We start from the raw sequence: 18,528 nt of genomic DNA on the forward strand, positions 1-18,528 counted from the left end.
GTGTACCCTAACATGCATTGATGTGATGGGGGAACCTCAACAATCTTCACTGTGATTGGTGCCCCCCCCGAGCTTTGTTGCATTTAGTTTACCCTCCATTCCTTGCTGTGATTGGTGAATCCTTCCATTCATTTTTGTGATTGGTGTCCTTCACCCCCAACCCAGTCCTTGCGTACTGGACGTAACTTTACAATCTTCACTGTGATTAGTGAACTCCAATCCTTGCTTTGATTGGTGTACTTCCCAGTCCTTACCATGTATGCTGTACTCCAGTCCTTGCTGTGGCTGTGGTAACACCAATTCTTGCCGAGAGTAGGGTACTCACCAGTACTTGATGTGATTAATGTTTATCCAATTCCTGCTGTAATTGGTGTACCATGTATGCTGTACTCCAATCCTTGCTGTGACTGGGTTACATAGTCACATAGTTACATAGTATTTGAGTTTGAATAAAGACATTAGTCCATCAAGTCCAACCTATTAGGATCTCATTCTAGGAGTACCCGTACCCCTGTATATTACGGTCCTTTAAGAAATCGTCCAAAAGTTTCTTGAACAATTCCACATTATTTGCTGAAATCACCGCCTGTGGCAGCGAGTTCCAGACTCTAACTGATCTTACTGTGAAGAACCCCCTTCGCCCCTTGTGCTGGAATTTTTTTCCCACCAATTTTAGGTGGTGGCCTCTAGTTTTTGTAATGGAGTTAATTTTAAACAGTTTATCGCTAATGTTGATACCACCATTGAACATTTTGTACATGGAGATCATATCCCCCCTTAATCTCCTCACCTCCAATGTGAACATGTTTAAATTTAGTAGCCTCGTCTCGTAGCTCTGGTCCTCCATACCCCTAATTAGTTTGGTTGCCCTCCGCTGGACTTTTTCCAACTCAAGGACATCTTTTCTTAGTACTGGTGACCAGAACTGGACCGCGTACTCCAGATGAGGTCGAACCAATGATCTATAAAGTTACCACCCCAATCCTTAATGTGATTGCTGTACCCCCCTTCCCTAGTCCTTGCTGTGATTGGTGTACTTCCCAGTTCTTGCTGTGATTGGTGTACTCTCCACTCCTTACCATGATTGCTGTACCCCACCCCAATACTCACCAAACCTTACACCACTGGAAGAAATATGCATTTTACTCCCTGATACGGGAGTATGGAAGACATTTGTTGCCATTTTTGTTCTTCTGACCACAATAAAAATATGTAAGATGTTTCCCACATTCAGAGACGCCGATTTCTTACGGCAAAGTAACCCCTAGACACGGTCATGTGTATTGATTGTGTACCTGCCCCAAGCGGCGCATTGTTATTAGCCGAGCGGGTCCTTAAAGGTAAACCGTCTTACTGACCTGATCCTCACCAGCAAATCCTTATCACATGATCCCGTCTTGAAATAACATTTGTTTCTCTCTTGTAGCCGGCGTGAGACGGACAGGGAAATAGAACATTTGAGAAAGCCCGGAAGACCGTTTTCATGCCAATATTTGACAGATTTTTGGTCGGCGCCGTACAGATCTCTCGCACGGCCTGTCAGAATCGCTCTCGCTGCAGAGAGACAATCCGCGTGATGAGAAGTCTCGGGGCAGCTACTTGCCTTTGGCGGGAAGGCGTGGCGGGAGAAGATAGCGCCGCAGATCGCCTTGATTCGGCTCGTTCCGACCTCACATCTTGGAACTCCTTGACCCCTGATATTGTTTCCAGAACTGGCGCTCTGAAATCCGCCTCACCTTTCACAGCGGGCTGTTACATGTCCATAAATCAGCCAAAAAATGATGAGGTCATCGCCAGAGGAAATGATAGGAACAAAAAAATAAGAAGAAAATTCACGAAAATGTCCAAAATTCTCAGAACAAAAGATCAAAAAAAGGGAGAAAAATTACTTGAAGGGAACTGATTTTTTTCACAGGATTTTAGACAGTTGTGATCTGAATAATATTATTATTATTTTTATTATTAATTATTATTATCATTATAATTATTATTATTATCATTAAGGTTTTTAGCATATTTCAAATGCTGATTATATCACTTGCAATAGATGCTGCTTCTTGATGTTTGAAGAATCAGCTGGTCCGCTGAGCATTGGCACTGATATCCTGTTTTAGGGTGGCTCCCTTCCCTTGCAGGATCCAATGGAGCCACCCTAGGGTTGCCACATTTTCTTCAAGCGAAACCTGAACACTCTAATGACGCGCTAACATTTTTTTGGGAGAATGAGTCGTGGCTCATTCATATGTAAATATCACAGTTGAGACTATTTTCAGTGGGGGGCCAGTAGCCCGTACCTTAATTTTGGTTGCCCCTGTCTGCCTGACATCATGTGTCCGGGTTTCTGCTGACATGAAACCCGAAAACAGCATTCAAAACCCGGACTCAAGTCGAATCCTGGACAGGTGGCAACTCTAAGCCACCCTTGTGTATGCACAGGCACAGAAAGGCAAGCCACTCCTCTGCTCCCCTCGTCCCTTCTCCAGGCAGGTAGATGGATACCTGCTGGAGACGGCTCTGTCCTTTATCATCTACTGGACAGGAAGTTCAGGGAAGCCGAGAGAGTTGGAGCCAGCTGTTTAGAAACATGTGAGCGCTTGGGAGAAGTCACAAATGAATGCAACTCTGTAATCATTAACACCTCATTAAATATATTTTTGTAAATGCATTGTAAGTACCTAATCTTGATTTGGTATCATCCTCTCACAGTGCCTGTACAGCAGAGCTGATGCTGGGGGAGGGAGAAGTGACACAAGAAGTCCATTAGCTGCGCTGATAGAAGAAGAGAGCAGAGTGACATTGAGATGAACAGATCAGATCTAGACTGTGTCATTGCTGTTCTGGTGCAGATTCGAGTAAGCCGTATGGTGATCTGTTCTGATGGCTCTCTACTCTTCCCAAATATGTTTATGTCGCGGCCTACATGGTTAGTTGCCGTGTAGGTCCGGGCGGTCGCGGTTTAGTCACTGAAAGCGCTAATGAGAGCCCAGTGTATGCCAACAATCCTAGAAACTATTAGAGGTGCTGATGGGGCAGCCATGGAACTTCCAGCCACTGTTTTGGAAAATTATTTCCTGATCTGAAGTTCTGGCCGGCTTCACGGAACTTTCACTGACGCCGACTGCAAATAAATATTCAACGCTTTCCTAGAAAACTAATCTGGCTTCTCCGCACGGCAACACCATAGGGGAGGAACATGACTGGGGACCCAGAGTCACCTTTGTGTTATTATTTATTATTATTATTATCAAATACACTCCGTTGGCAGACCAGCCATTTCGCTAACAATCCTCCCATATGTGTATTTAACGTTTTTTATGCATGTTTTGACCTTAAAGGAGAACTATGGGGTTAAGGCTTTTCCCCATAGTTCTCCTTAGGGTAACGGGAGGACACAAACTAGCGTCCTCCCATCACCCTAGGTTCAGTATACCATGAGCTGTAGCTCGTAGTATACTGAGACGCCGCAGTATACCGCGAGCTGCTGAGACGCCGCAGCTGAAGCGGATCCCGTCAATTGTGCCGGGATCCGCCCGGCTGCGTGACTGACAGCTGGCTCCGCCTATCTAGAGGCAGAGCCAGCTGTACCCGCCCCCTCCCCCAATGACGGAATAAATGTCAGTTAAAGTACCGCAGCGCTGAATACTGAAAAATGGCCTGGATGGGAAGGGGGTTTAACACCGCAGATGTCAACTGGTTAAACCAATCAAGTGGGTGTTCTGCATGTAAATTCACCCTGAAAACATTATCTGCCAAAAAGGCCTGTAATGGCTGTCTCAACCGCCAAGATAAACACAAAAAACATCTTTACATCACTTAGACACATAAAATTATACTTTTATTTCACTGTATTAAATTTATGCTGCTTTACATGCATTTATACTTGCAATTCTTGACAGAATGCACTTTGTATGACATATTTAAAAAGTTTTTGTCCACAATTAAACTTTAAAGGAAAAGTCCACTTTCCGTAAAATGAGTCCACCTTCCTGGGCCTATAATCTAAAACACCTAGAACCTCCCTCCCACATCCAGCTGTTACCTAACTCAGCATGACCATCGTGCCCTCCTCCTCTGATTCTGTCATTGGTGCAGAAGTTTCCTCCTGTTCGCAACCCCACAGTGAGCCCCCATAGAACTGTAAGGGCAAAGCATCGCCACTCTAAGAGAGGGATAGGTGGCCAATTTTGCCAAATACTCCTTGTGTGGGGTGACTGGTCTCGTCTCCGCCCCTACTGTAATAAAGACCGCTCACTGCTGCTCTCTCCTTGTGCAGGGCGACTGGTCTTGTCTCCGCCACTTCTGTAATAAAGACCGGTCACTGCTGCTCTCTCTCCTTGTGCAGGGCGACTGGTCTTGTCTCTGCCACTTCTGTAATAAAGACCGGTCACTGCTGCCAGGGTCGGATTTACTCTCTTTGCTGCCCCAAGGCAAGGTTCTTCAATGCGCCCCCCTACTCGCCAACCACCCCCTCCTCTAATATAGACCGCTCACTGCTGCTCTCTCCTTGTGCAGGGTGACTGGTCTTGTCTTTGCCCCCTCCTGTCCTTTGCTGCAGCCAGCTTGTAGTGGGTGGGGCCTGCTGGGCTCTGCACAGCACAGTGATGATATCACCAGTGGCGGAACTACCGCCGGTGCAGGCGGTGCGGGCGATCACTGCTACATTTACAAGGTAATATCTGAGTTTTCTAAGGTATTTGGTGCGTAGAGAGCGAATTTACATCCTTTGTGGCTATTGAGGAACATATTTGAATAAAAGTTTTTGTGCCCCGGAGTTCAGCTTTAAGACTTATTGGTGTCAGCTCCGCTTGTAGCACTTTAGTGAATTATTAAGCGATTTCCTTTAAAAACATGTTCACGATCCCAAGACAGCGTCCAAGAAGTGAATTGAAGATTTTTTGGGGGGGAATATTATTGTTTTTGGGACAGGAACACATCTGCAGATGACTCCCAACGAGATGAAAACAACACAAATCTGCTATTTCATCCCCAGAAAAGATCCCGAACTGGTAGCCGCGTCTGCCTCTTAATGGGACGCCGGAGCGAAGCGTTCATAGCTTGTAAATGACATCATTATCTTATTTGTATCGTTAGGAGCTGCTAATAATTCCCAAATCCCAGTGAGTCACCCGCCGGATTAAAGCGGAGACTCGCTGCATCTCCGGGTAGTAAATCTGAACGATAAACAAAATATGGAGACGTTTGTTTTGCCAGCAGAGGGGAAGATAACGTTCCTCCGTGACGCGTCCAAACATAGCAGCGAGAAGACCCTTCGGCCTCCGGGGCGACCCATAGCGGGCCCAGGGCCACGCGACCAGCGTGTATGACAGACCTGCAGACCTCGGGCTACTGTGCTAAGGTACATGAATATAAATGAAGTCATTTAGGAGAGCGGATTTCTCCAAATGTAGGAACAAAATCTGAGCTCAGTTTTCAAAAAGGTTTTCCCAAATGTTAAAGTTTAAAGGGAATGTTTTTGAGTCTTTTCAAGCCAATTCCTGAACCTACCTAAGAATACTGTATATATATGTATATATATATACACACACCGATCAGCCAAAACATTGTGACCACTGACAGGTGAAGTGAATAACATTGATTATCTGGTTACAAAGGCACCTGGAAGTGGGGGGATATATTACAATGACACCTGGAAGCGGGGGGGTATATATTACAATGACACCTGGAAGTGGGGTGTATATATTACAATGGCACCTGAAAGTGGGGGGTATATATTACAATGGTGCCTGGAAGTGGGGAATATATTACAATGGCACCTGGAAGATTGTGTTGGAAGCACATATAATGGACAAGTGGAAGAATTTGAGGGACTTTGACGAGGACCAAATTGTGATTCTAGATGACTGGATCAGAGAAACTCCAAAACTGCAGCTCTTGAGGGATGTTCCTGGTCTGCAGTGGTCAGGATTAGAGCAGTCAGGGTGCCCATGCTGTCCACTGCCAAAAACATCTACAATGGGCACGTGAACATCAGAACTGGACCACAGAGCAATGGAAGAAGGTGGCCTGGTCTGGTGTACATCATGTGGATGGCCGAGTGTGTGGCACTTACCTGGGGAAGAGATGACACCAGGATGCACTATGGGAAGAAGACAAGCCGGTGGAGGCAGTGTGATGCTTTGGGCAATGTTCTGCTGGGAAACCTCGGGTCCTGCCATTCATGGGGATGTTACTGACCGACCTAAACATTGTCACTGACCAAGTCCCCCCCTTCTTGGAAAGGGAGCTCAAGGACAGATTTAAAAAAAAGATGGAGCTATTCTACTAAATGATACTGTTGCCGTATATTGTGACATGGAATTTATTCATACCGCCCTCAGAAAGCCGCTGAGAGGTTCACTTTAGGATGTACAGCTGTAGAATAAAGTGATGTTTGAAGAAATAACATTGTACAACAAGAAACTGTTTTTGTCTGTTCACATTGAGTCTCAGAGTGACATTTCTTCCAAGATCCTGATCAGCGGGATGCCTCGTATTTCTCCCTCCTCGTCTGATCGATAGCTGTCCGAGGACTATTGCGCAATACAAAAGAAATCCATCAAATGATCACAGGTCGTTCTTTTTCACTTTTCCTTCAGTTTGGTTCTCCGTCTCATTCCTTTCCCACCGAACAGGCTGTGACGTCGCTTGTTATCCCGCTGTTGCCGTTAATCCTTTGAGAAATCCACATCCGTTACGGTGCCAAGTCTTCACTCCGGGCCGCGGGGAACGCTCGGCCTTAATCTCGGGAAAGGGATATTTTATTGGGCTCGTGTAGATACGGAATCACCTAGCGGAGCCTTCGCTGCTTTTCCTAAAACTTTCCGCCCCGAGCAAACGATCGGGATGACAAATCGTAAAGCGTCTCGGCTTTCCGTTTTAACAGTTTTGATATTAAATTGTATTTGGCAAGCATCGTATTTTTCTGTCGCGGCTTAAACAAGTAATAACATGCAGAACCTTTTAGTTAAGGAGACGGCAACTTCTATTTTTTTTAATCCCGATCTGTTTTTTGGTTGTCAGGGGACTCGTTAGTAAGCATCACTGTGACCGCCACTCAGGGTCTGCATATTGTTTTATTTCTTTCTGATCTAAATTAGGGATGGGTATCCCAAGGCTGGGTGTTACCCGGAGCGGAGACCGGGTGACACCCCGCCTGGACATCATCGTGCATACATGTGACGTTGCCGAGCGCGAGCATGATGACGTCATTGCGCATGCGCGGTCGTCTTATTGATGCCTGCAGGCGGCCATGTTGGTGATTGACGCCTGCAGAGAGAAGAGGGGATGGACGTTCACCCGGCGGGATGAGGTATGCCGCCGGGTCCCCTCCTCTCTCCTGACACTCTCGGGCTCTCGGTCCCTGACCGAGTTCCCAACTCTTCGTAGGGGGTGACACCAAAATGACTGCCAGTCATTTTGGTGTCACACCTCCAATGGTGGCACCCGGGTGCGGCCCGCATCCCCCTTGTGACGCCACTGTTTCCAACTGTGGTGAAATTACAAATCTCATCATGCCTCTGGGAGTCATGTCTGTGGCCAGAGGTGTCCCAAGAGTTATCGCTGCATGAGTTGGGTGGTGTGTGTGTGGATATTGCATGTTACCTGGAATGGCTCTGGCCAACGTCCCGCCCAGCTCAGTCCCTGCTCCAACTTTTTCACTTGTGTGCGTAAATTTAAAGCCCAAGTCCAGACAAGTTTATTTGAGGGGGGAGGGGGGGTCTGTGTATCCTTTGGGGAGATAGATAATTACTTCCTGTCCTGAAAGGATGTGAAGAAAGCCTCACTAATAGGGAAAGAGGTGGCAATAAAGATTTGACTCTAAACCAGGAGTAGTCAAACTCTGCCCCTCTAGCTGCGGTAAAACCCCAAATCCCATGAGGCATTGCAAGACTCTGACAGCCACAGGCATGACTTCTAGAGACAGAATCATGACGGGATTTGTAGTGTCACCACAGCTGGAGGGCTGAAATTTGGCTACCCCTCCCCCTAATCTTCCCTATTGCATCCAGAAAACAAACACACACAAAAAAAATGTGTTTTCTTGCAACACAGCAGATAGAGAGAGCCTGGGAGACATGTGAAAAGGAGGGTGGGGCTCCATCTACTGGTTGGATATGAAATATATAAAATATTCCTATCTAATATTTCATATTTGCTTGACTAGATACAAAATATGTTTAAAAATATGATACCAAAAGTATAAATAAAAAAAATTAAAAATGCATAATAAATAAATAAACACATAATAAATAAATAAATAAATAAATAATAAATAAATACATAAATAAATACATAATAAATAAATTAATACATAACAAATACATAATAAATAAATACATACATACATAATAAATAAATAAATAAATAATACATACATACATAATAAATAAATACATAATAAATACATAAATACATTACAAATACATAATAAATAAATACATACAAAAATACATAATAAATAAACAACTAAATACATAAATACAAAATACATTTCATTATATATTCCCTTTTAAAAAAGAGGTAGAGAACATTTCATACCTCTTACTTGCCATTATTTTCATTCTTTGTCTTGGGCCACGGACCATTGCAAAGGCCCCCCGGCTGTTGAGTATCTGAAGCCTTTTTTTGCAGAAATGAAGCTCATTAACGAATGATCGGTGGGCTGTGGACTAGAAGGGAAGCTCATCACTTATTCCATATGTTATGTCCAGTCTTAGGCCACCATGATCTGAGGCCCATTGTCAGTTTGGCTAATGATATTCCTCTTAGATCTTCTCTTGGCACGGCCAGGTATGCAATGTTCCAGACAGGAGAGCCACAGCTAAGAGTGATCCATTGAAAGTTCGGCAGTCTGGAGCAAGATGACCTCCATAGATATCTAGTGGAGGAAAGCTGATCATCCAGAGCCCCGCTGACTCAGTGTATTCAGCCTGCAGACCTTTTTCTCCAATGTTTGTCTTGTATAAGAATGGCACAGAACTTCTTTGTGGTTACACTCACCTATCTAAAAACTTTGATTGACAAAGTAATATCATTCATGTATTATAGTTAAATAGTTAAAGTGTATCTAAAGCCAAAAACAACAACGTAATATATCGCAACTTACCAATCCTTAGATGTGCTGGCCGCATTGGTTTTCTTTTTTCGGCTTTTTTTTTGTCTTTATTTTTTACCTGGTGATCTGGTCAGTAACACGCTTCCTGTCTTAGAGTGGCTACACTCACTCTTCTGCTGTATCTATGGAGAACCAATGTAGCTACCTTTGGAGAGGAACATTGTCTACCTATGAGGAACTGTTTAATTTACTTAGACCCTGCATAAGTGACTAACAACAAAAAAAGCCACATTCCAGCTAACACTTTTTAAGCAGTTATTATTATTTTTTTACTATTTGGATACAAGTTTAAACTTTATGCATTGAAGCTGACCATTATATTATGGTTCCTCTCAACCCTCTGTCACTTTTGCTGGACTTCTTGGGCTGTTAAAGGAAGTTGAAAAATAGCAGATTTCCTGGCCGGATGAACAGGCAATAAAACTATGTTACAGGTGAAACCCAGCAAAACAAAAACGTCTATCTTAATGAATGATAGGCGAATGTGCCAGGGTTTGGTTCGCTAGCACGCTTACCCAGCCAGAAATACAAGTTCACTTCACTTGGATGTTTGTCGGACCCTGATTTCTATATGGGTGAACGTGCAAGCCTGGGTCGTCCGTGTCCTAGCAACCAATGATATGGTGGGACCTGCACATCAACTTTGGTTGCTAGGACACTAGCAGCTAGTCTACAAAACATCATTGGTTGCTAGGACGCAGGCAGGTTCACCATAACAACCAATTATTCTGTTTAGCTTTCTGTTTCTTGGCAATCAATGACCCGCAAAGCATCATTGGTTACTAAGATGCTGGTGGTCCCTCAGCATAATAGGTTGCTAGGAAGCTAGGGGCCGTGCTGCACAGCACTATTGGTTGCTAAGACATTGGTGGCCCCACAGCATCATTGGTTGCTATGTTATGCCTGCATCCTAGCAACCAATGATGGTGTGCGACAGACACCAGTCAGCAAATGACCCTGTACAAGCTGCAGAGCATCATTGATGGGTCATCATAGGACCCCCAACGAAGGATCAACAGGCGGGCAAACTGGCTAGATTGTTCACCCAATGCGAACAGCTTGGATTTAGGAGGAACTCATGGTCAACTTAAAGTGCAATCAAACTTTCAGTTTGAATCAGCTAAATACATTCCAGGTGTATCAAAATAAAAGTTGTTCAATGTCTTAGCCCTCATTCACACGAGAAAAGGCCGGCACATACAGCTCTGTGCTGCGGGCAGCTCCCGGGAAGGACAGGTGCCTTTGTGTGATTAGTACGCAGCCCCCGTCCTTCTCTATGGGAGTACGTGGCCGTACGCCGCCCTACACTGACCCCAAGTGCACGTCTATACGGGTGCATGTTTCCCGGCTCGGACGCAGACAGGATCCATCGGGTATGTACGGGTGTACGGACATCCGTACGTACGTGCAGGGCGGGTGAGCGTAGGGCGGCATACGGCCACGTACTCCCATAGAGAAGGACAGGGGCTGCGTACTAATCACACGCAGCACCTGTCCTTCCCGAGAGCTGCCCGATACGGCCGTGCAAGCAGCACGGAGCTGTACGTGCCGACCTTTTCTCGTGTGAATGAGGCTTACAGTTTGTTTCCTTAAAGGAGAACTATGGGGGTTAAGTCTTTTCCCCATAGTTCTCCTTTGGGTAACGGGAGGACACAAACTAGCGTCCTCCCGTCACCCTAGGCTCAGTATACTGAGACGCTGCAGTATACCGCGAGCAGCTGCTCGCGGCATACTGTGACGCCGCAGCTGAAGCGGATCCCGACAATTGTGCCGGGATCCGCCCAGCTTCGTGACTGACAGCTGGCTCTTCCTATCTAAAGGCAGAGCCAGCTGTACCCGCCCCCTCCCGCGTCCGTTCCACCAGTCAGCGCTGGCGGAGCGGGGAGGGGGGAATCCAGCCCCTCCCCTGTCACGGCAGAGAGCCGTGACAGGATCGAGAGGTGAGCAAACGCCGGTATGTGTTCGCTCACCTCCCGATCTACTGAGCCGACCTATGACAGTCTCATTGTCACAGGTCGGCTAGAACTAAGAGGTGAGGGAAAATCACTCACCTCATAGTTCTCCTTTAATATATCAGCCACATCCTAGAAAAGCCTGTCCCCTGTCAGCATGCTGCAGAGTGGTACCCTTGCCTGACCCTTGTGTGCAAGCAAGGGTTTCTTTGCAGCAGTCCAACACACCCCCTGTTCAGCACAGCTCTCCAATCAGCGGGGAGCATGATCTTTGCTGATTGGAGAACTATAGGTCTGACTCACCAGGGGGTGTTTTGGACCTCTGAAGAGAGACTACTGCTTCAACACAGAGAGTAATGGTCCTTGTCTACAGCACGCTGGCAGGGGATAGGCTTTTACACTCAAGCTGTGGCTGCTTTAAAGAAAAGGAACTGTAAAGACATGAAGCACCTCATTGTTTTATTGCACCTGGAATGCATTTAGCTGATTTGCCCTGAAGGTTCCATTGGCCTTTAAAGCGTATCTAGACTCAAAAACAAAAAGTGTGACAGCTCACCAGTCCTTAGATGTGGTGACTGCGAAAATAAACACATATACGAATGCAAAGGGAGCCAATGGAAAAAAATGTTTACCTTTTGTCTTTTGAAATGCATCCGCATAGTAGGTGAGAGGGGTAATCAAAAGCATTTTGCCACGAGTGGCCCCGGCCGCTGGCATCCTGCAAAGGCATTCGCTCCATGTTCCGGACGGCTTCGTAGCTCAGCGCCCGGAGAAGCCCTCGCGCATTAAAAATAAAAACATCTGTTTGCATTGCACAAACTGCTCTGCATGAGCCCGATGGGATTTGCATGTATGGTGTTAATTTTCCTGGCTCCAGTCACACTGAGATCGGACGGATGAACGCGGAGTGCTGGGGGTGCCTCGCTACGGAGGGGTAAGTACACTTCTCATTTTGTAAGTGAAAGCAGACCCGTCGCAGACCCGGGCCTCGTTTTATGTGTTGAAGGCAGACGGGACAAGTGTTTGCTTGCCAAGGATTTAACTCAGCATCCAAAATGCTCCTATTTTAGATCCCTGTACAAGGAAAGTTTCCTGCAGAGGGTTCTTATTTTACCTTACCATTGGACACGTCGTCTATGGTCATTTTCGATGTGAGGTTTGGCACTTTGTTCTTGCTTGCTGTGCCATGCTTCCATGAAGGTATTTCATGTAGAGGTTAGCAGGTGCCGGCTGAAGGAGCTGTCTCTAAGCGGCAGAGTCCGTTGGGCGGTAACGTTCATGCCATTTAGTCATTTGGCTGAATTTCAACTTTTGTGACCTGGAACGTCAGGTCTGTCTACATCAGGGGTGGGCCTTCAAACTACAAGTCCCATGAGGCATTGCAAGACTGACAGTTACAGACATGACTCCCAGAGGCAGCGGTATGATGGGATTTGTAGAGAAAGCACAGCTGGAGGACCAGAGTTGCCCACCCCTGATCTAAGTGCAACTGGTTCTTTGAGTTCCCAATTGTCCCTTACCTCTATAAGACCATCTATCCATTTAAAGCTGGTCATTGACTATGGGTCTGATTTATAAATCTTGCACCCGGCACACCCTGAGTGCATGCCTATGTGTCCAGTGTATAGCTGGACGAATGCCGTTTGCACGGAACTACCCCCCATCAGATGGTGCTGAGGAGGATAGGAAGTTCCATTGTCAAGGCACCGAAAATGGAGCCCTTCCGGAAAGGTGGGCCATTTATGATGTGCAGCAGCTGAGGAGCTTTCTAACTACTTTGTTGTTTTTGTTACTCAGAGGTCAGTCAAGTCTGACATTCCTTCCACAAGTACCCTATCTTCTGGTTCTATTGTGGGTCCTGTGTGTATGTGATGGCCTTCATCCTGATATTGTACATGGGTCATTGCTGGAGTTCTTCAGTTGTTTCAGGTAAGAGCTTCCTGCTTATGTCAATACATTACATGCCATGAGATTTTGTACATGGATCAAGAGCATTGGGTGTGTACATCATATGGTGTCCTCCTCACCTAACACTAAACATGAACAGAAGATGATGTGAGCTTTTACAACACTACAAGAGCATTGTCCAGTAAGTCCCGTCTTCTCATTATGTAGCTAGAGTATTTGAATCTTATCTTCACTATCAGTCCTTTTGTAATGATTCTTTAACACATATCATTTGTAGTTTATGAAGAAATGCAGCTCATGGAAAGCCTAATTAGCTTTTATGCCATGGCAGAGAGGGAATTTTTCTTCACATGCTTCCAAACACGAGCACCTCTCCAGATGGGTCTCTTAAGCTATCAGGTCACACTCCCTATAGATGTGTATCCTTTACTTCACCATGAATAGAATCACATTAGGACTCATTCATCTGAGCTTTCCCCTAGTGTATCTCTCAAATGAGCAGAGTATCCATCCATTCTCTCTCTCTCTCTCTCTCTCTCTCTCTCCCTCCATGTTAGCTGATTGCACTCAGTTTTTTTGGCCCCAGCTACTTCTCCAATAGTCCTAACCATCTTCACACTCTGAACTTCTCTATTGCCTTGGTGAACCCTCTTCCCCTCCTTTAGGAGTGATCAACGTCCACACAACTGTTGTTAAATACTATTTTGCACAGAATGAACAACAGCAACTTTTTATTTCAGTTTTCAAGTAACTCCAACATTATGATTGGAGTAAACACAGAAACAATTTATTTTGAGCTAATGAAGACCAACAGGACCAATGACTCTTCCCCCTCACATTGGTTGCTAGGATGCTAGCAGCTGGGCCATAAAGCATCATTGGTTGTTAGGATGCAGGCGGGCACGCCATAACAGCCTATGACCCTGTGGGGCCTCCAGTGTCTTAGCAAACAATGATGCTGCACAACCTGCACAGTGTCATTGGTTGCCAAGATGCTGTTGGAACCACAGAATCAAAGCTGTGTGGCTCAGCCACCAGTCAACCAATGACTTTGTGACACAGCATAATCTTTTGCTAGGACACAGGCAGAGGTTTGGTGGGCGTGCAAACTGGCCAAAATCTTTTCCCATTCAGCAAAGAGCAAACAGATTGGGTTTGGGTCAAACTCACAGTCAAACTCATGCCTAATCTTCACCTTGTCCACAGTAAAGGCATGCTCGACAACCACCGAGGGAGGGTAGGGGTGGGGAAGTACAACAGTGTCATACTCAACCAGGCTGGGAAAACCCAGATACTGACTACATGTGACTTCTGATTCACCCACTTTCTAGGTAGATCCAAGAAACAACCTATGACCCATCAGGTTTCCATTCAACTATGCCACACATGCTGACATGTTCACTCTTGACTGAGGAAATTCACCAATCACAGAGAGGGCACACCAAACAGGAAACTCCTTCATGGAGATAACATCTCCTTATGTACCCCCTTACATTTCTAGTACATACTCCCCATTTAATTTGATGGCAGTCCAAGGAGGTTCTCCTCAAAAGCCTTTCTTCTGGACTTTGTTGGCAGCAACCAACCTTTGTGGACAGTGTGATGCCTCTACTCCTTAATACCTTGTCCAAATTTGTCAAAAGATTCTTAATGCTATCTTAGTTTTCATCTTACATACTATGTATACAGTATGTATGTTTATTAATATATATATACAATGACCTTCTGCCGATCTTCGAAATATTCACAATATTACAGGGAATTGTCTGTGTAAGCATTGCACTGCTTTTGAACAGTGGACTCTCCGACAGTCACGGGGTTAATTTGTGCTCTGTGACTATGAAGCTTGCAACATATGGCCGACGGAGGAAATATTTGGATAAGACCTTCGAGCTTGTACTTGTTGGCAAGCTTTCATCTTTACTAAATATACTTATGTGGGTGACTCCAGTTCTGGCATGACGAGGCTCTCGTATGCATTGTTTGATGTTAAGCATCTCGCTTTCTCTCTATGTTGTGTTTCAGGGGCGCTCTGACTCTTCAGCCTCATGGCCGCTATAAACGCCAAGCTTGAGATCTTGCGTGTGTCGCGACCGTTTCTGATGGTGTTATTCAACAAAGACGCAACGGTAGACTAAACTGTGTGACTCATAAAGATAGGAAAGGGCCTGTTTGCCAGCGTGGTAGTGAGTAAGGGTTCTCGTATGTGGATATTATGTTATGTTCTTTGACAGGGTGGGGTTAGAAGAGGAGATCTGGGAGATCTTGATAGTTGTAGTTAAGCAATGGTTGGACACAATGAATCCATGTATTATCATTGTTCTATAGTACCGGTTGTATCAGAGCCTTTTGTAACACAAAAGAACTGTCAACACAAAAGCATACCACCACCAAATAGAAAGAGCCCCTTATATATTTGTAGAAAGAGCTCCACTGTAGTGTGCTCCTCTGTAGTTTGCGGAAAGTCCTCTACTATAGCAAGTCCCTCCGTAATATGCAGAAGACCCTCACTGTAGTGTGCTTCTCTGTAGTTTGCAGACAGACCTTTACTGTAGTGTGTCCCTCCATATTGTGCAGAAGGGCCCCCACTAAAGTGTGCTCCTCTGTAGTTTGAGGAAAGCCCTCTAATGTAGCATGACCCTTGGTAATTTGCAGAAGGTCCCCCACTGCAGTGTGCTCCTTTGTAGTTTGCAGAGAGACCTCTACTGTAGCATGTCCCTCGGTAACGTGGAGAAGGCCCCCCACTGTAGTGTGCTCCTCTGTAGTTTGCAGAAAGACCTCTACTGTAGCGTGTCCCTCCATATTGTGCAGAAGGCCCCCCACTGAAGTGTGCTCCTCTGTAGTTTGCAGAAAGTCCTCTACTGTAGCATGTCCCTCCGTAATATGCAGAAGGCCCCCCACTGTAGTGTGCTCCTCTGTAGTTTGCAGAAAGACCTCTACTGTAGCATGTCCCTCCGTAACGTGGAGAAGGCCCCCACTGTAGTGTGCTCCTCTGTAGTTTGCAGAAAGACCTCTACTGTAGCATGTCCCTCGGTAACGTGGAGAAGGCCCCCACTGTAGTGTGCTCCTCTGTAGTTTGCAGAAAGTCCTCTACTGTAGCATGTCCCTCAGTAACGTGGAGAAGGCCCCCACTGTAGTGTGCTCCTCTGTAGTTTGCAGAAAGACCTCTACTGTAGCATGTCCCTCGGTAACGTGGAGAAGGCCACCACTGTAGTGTGCTCCTCTGTAGTTTGCAGAAAGACCTTTACTAAAGCATGTCCCTCCGTAATATGCAGAAGGCCCCCCAAATTCGGACATTTGGACACATCGAAATTTTCGAATCGGAATGCGTCCGAATCGAATTTCCGTTTCCTGAACTTCGGATCCCGTCTGAATTTCATTCAAAAGCGAAACTGTGACTTTTCTGGCCAATCAGATGTGTTTTTCGTTTTGATGCATCCAAATGGGTCTGAACACGTTTTCTTTACGGCAACATGTGAGCCATATACAGTATATACATATAATACTAAAGCTGAGGCTCCTAGACCCAAATGGCATTCAGGATCCGAATTTCTGAATTGCATTGGGGAGCTCCTGAATGCCATTAGGGTCTGGGAGCCGAGATCACTTGTATGCAGTCTGCATACAGGGGGGCGCATTGAGGAACCTGGCATTGGGGCAACAGAGAGAGTAAATCCGTCCCTGGCAGTGCTCCTGCGCGGGCACCCGATGCCTACAAGCGGGACTAGGAGAACTCGATGACAGTTTTGAAGCCACGCAGGTGCACCTAGAGCAACTTGAGAGGTCATCGAAGATTGCAAAAACTGTGACGGCTGGCGTACTAGCGTCATCTCGTCGAAATGTACAACGGACGAGACGTCACGAGTTGGAGATCTTGACCAGTTGGCCACCTCGACAGAACACAGGCACGGGAGGCCCACTCCCTCCACCTCGCCTACGTAAGCCTCCAGGCTCCTGCAATTATCATCAGATTAGTTTTAGGGCACCCGGGAGTCTTCTATCCCAATCCGTCATTTTTACCTGGCAGGCACTTCCATGATAACACTCTCTGGCCCATCTTCACCCTACTGACCGGCGAGGTCAACAACTTTGAGTAATACCTCAAAGTACATCTGAAGCCAAAACTTTTGGATAGAAGAGTGAGAAGTCGGAACCTCTTTTTTTTAATTGTCTGTCTCCTTGCAAGATTTCACTTCCTGTCTCAGAAATACAACAGGATGTGAGAGGAAATCTCCCAAAGTGAGGGGTGGTCACCTCTTGGACAGTTGTCCCCATTGGAAGAGTTACCCTCTATTCCTGTTCTAGTGACCACTGTAAACTTTTGGATGGCCATGATCGCCAGGACGAGTCCAGAGGGTAAATCTTTGACGTATCTAATTGAATTCAGGAGAAGAAGACATAACCGAAGCTTTCGGCTGTGACTTGAAATTGCAGAAGACAGATGAACTTTTACCTTAGCTCCGTGTCACATTCAGTTATAGCTCCGGCCGGATTATCCGCCATGTATCAGTGGCCTGCCCTCGGCCCATCGCTAGTTTGGAATTGAAGCATTTTTTGAGCAGAATAATCCTAATTTTGGATGAACAGACTCTGAATCACTCAAAATAAAAAAAATAACCTTCATTAGTGGGAGATGTCATTGAAGTTCTGGACCGATCCCAAATGACTTCGCTCTAATCAGCAGCGAATGAGGAGCGCGGTGTAACGTCATGATTGCCGGTTCTCGCAGTAACTGGATTTACTGAAAGTATTTGCTGCAATGATATTATGTAATTGGACAAAACAAATTCCTTTTCCTTTTTTTGTTTTTTGAGCAGCAAGATACAGAAAAATCCGTCTCTAGTTAATTTAATGAGCAGATTTTATCAGATGCATTATCATCGTATATATGATTGCCTCGCAGCGCTGGCCTCGTGGGTTCTATTACCTCTAGGGTCATTGTTGCATTTCCACTGATGTGCTTCAATTTCATCCAGAAATACCCTGATAGGGATGGGAATGGCGGAAGGAGCAATTCCTAGTTTCCTGAATCTACTTTTAGTTTTTAATGTCCCCGCCCACTTTTATGTGACCTTCTCTTCTGTCTTATATCTGACCTCCATCCTTCCCTTGACCTACATCCTTCCTTTCAGTCTTCTATCTGACCTCTGTCCTTCTCTTCAGTCTAATATCTGAACTCTGTCCTCCCCTTCAGTCTAATATCTGAACTCTGTCCTTCCCTTCAGTCTTATATCTGACCTCCGTCCTTCCCTTCAGTCTTCTATCTGACCTCCATCCTCCCCTTCGGTCTTCTATCTGACCTCCGTCCTTCCATTCAGTCATATATCTGACCTCCGTCCTTCCCTTCAGTCTTATATCTGACCTCCGTCCTCCCCTTCAGTCTTAAATCTGACCTCTGGCCTTCCCACCAGTCTTCTATCTGACCTCCGTCCTTCCCTTCAGTCTTCTATCTGACCTCCGTCCTTCCCTTCAGTCTTCTATCTGACCTCCGTACTCCCTTCAGTCTTCTATCTGACCTCCGTCCTTCCCTTCAGTCTTCTATCTGACCTCCGT

Source organism: Nanorana parkeri, unplaced genomic scaffold (assembly GCF_000935625.1).
Source record: "Nanorana parkeri isolate BGI_ZX_2015 unplaced genomic scaffold, ASM93562v1 scaffold47, whole genome shotgun sequence".
NCBI lineage: Eukaryota > Metazoa > Chordata > Amphibia > Anura > Dicroglossidae > Nanorana > Nanorana parkeri.